The sequence below is a fragment of the Simochromis diagramma genome, unplaced genomic scaffold (assembly GCF_900408965.1).
Source record: "Simochromis diagramma unplaced genomic scaffold, fSimDia1.1 OVJJ01000176.1, whole genome shotgun sequence".
NCBI classification, from domain to species: Eukaryota; Metazoa; Chordata; class Actinopteri; order Cichliformes; family Cichlidae; genus Simochromis; species Simochromis diagramma.
In genome coordinates this window covers 7,111,021-7,112,681 of record NW_024386892.1, presented here as the reverse complement: position 1 = coordinate 7,112,681, position 1,661 = coordinate 7,111,021, and the positions used below count along the sequence as shown (strand labels likewise).

General features: G+C 36.2%; 1 long non-coding RNA gene across 1 annotated transcript; it reads left to right on the top strand.

Moving 5' to 3' along the window:
* Window positions 1-1,113, top strand: LOC120734918. The gene is made up of 2 exons (XR_005696134.1): window positions 1-329; window positions 431-1,113. It is a non-coding gene; the product is annotated as an uncharacterized LOC120734918 (long non-coding RNA).
* The last annotated feature ends 548 nt before the right edge of the window (window positions 1,114-1,661 follow it).

Sequence of the window (1,661 nt, the reverse complement as noted above, 5' to 3'; positions counted from 1 at the left end):
AAGAACAACAACAACTTACTTCTTTTAGTAAGATGCACTGTTGGGTTTTACAGTGTACAGAAAAAAAATAACGAAATAGATTTAAATTACTCTTCGTAAGGATGTTTTTTTTTCTCTGAAGATTTTCTCAGGGTCTGCGATTACGTCAAATCGACATGATAGATGACACCATTGCAGGCAGCACAACAACACTTAGTAAAATGCTCAGAAAAATAAGGAGGGTATGTGTGGCTGCAGTTCAAAGATTGAGACGTCGTACAGGTCAGCAGATTGGTGGCTGAAGGGAGTTTGTTGTGATTGATGAGAGTCGCTTTCGTCACAAACGAAAGGTAAGTTTTTGTGACTGTAATTTTATATTACATCTATATATTTATCAAGCTTTCATAGTATCTTTTAGTCATTTGTGTTCATTTTTTTGTTTCTGCATCAGTAGGGGAGAGGAAGAAGAAAAGAAGAAAGTGGGTCTTTGGAATGCTGGGCATGAAACATCGAGGGAAAACAAGACCTATCTTGCGACTTGTGGAGAAAAGATCTCGAAGGCATCTTGTTCCTGTGATTACCCTTCATGTCCGGATTTGTTCCTCAGTGATAAGTGATGAATGGCGGGCCTATCGTATACTCCCAAATTTAGGCTATGAACACCATACTGTTAACCACATCAGGTGGTATGTTGACCCTCGTACAGGTGCCCATACCCAACATCTGGAGAGAGCCTGGAGGTCTTACAAGGAGCAAATCTGGAGACTCGGGGGTAACAGATAGACTACTGTCAGAACACCTCACAGTTATTGAGTGGAACGAGTGGCTCGCAAAGAAGCACAAAAATGGTACATTTTGATATATGACATTTCCAAAAAATACAGATAATTATAAAAGTTAATGTTGCTACTGCTATTTTTTGCACCTTTTTGAAAATGTTATTTGAACACTTCATGTAAAGAGCTACAGGTCGTATAGTTTGCATTCAGCCGTGTTCTGTATTACTTCAAATATTGGCTGATAGTTTATGACACTGTTTTTATTTTTGTATCAACAGTTGTGTGTCCAATCTGTAAGCATTGTTCTGATGTTTTTGTGATTGGCATCTTAAAAATACAGTGCGTTCTGGATCTACCCTGTGTGTTGTCATTTGTTTTTGTTACACTGTATTTTAGAAACTTTCACATCTATAAATAGGTTGTAAGGTATATATGGTCCCCACTTAAGATGAGCTCACTCAAGATACTTTACTAACAAGTAGCAAATAGTTTGTAACTTCCTAAATAAGTTTATTAAGGTATTTATGAGTATTTATAGATAATCTGTCGAAAAAGAAGTTGGTCGATAGTGAGTTACAGCTTTGGCAGCCCTTAAGTGACAGTTTTAAATGTACTGTAAGACATCTGTTACGATATAGCAGCTGACTGATGTAACCCTGATATTCAGTGTTTATAAAACATCTGGTATGAAACTAGTATGTGTGGTACATGTAGAGTTTATAGTATTATGTAGGGTGTGTTAACCATCTACTTACCTTTTACCAATGATTTTGTATACCATTGAACATCCTGAAATGACTGGTTTGTAACTGATGCAGAGTAGTGTTTATAAATGATTCATCAATGAGTTTTAGAACATGAAAACATAATTAATAAAAAGTGTTGTACATCAGCTTATTCATC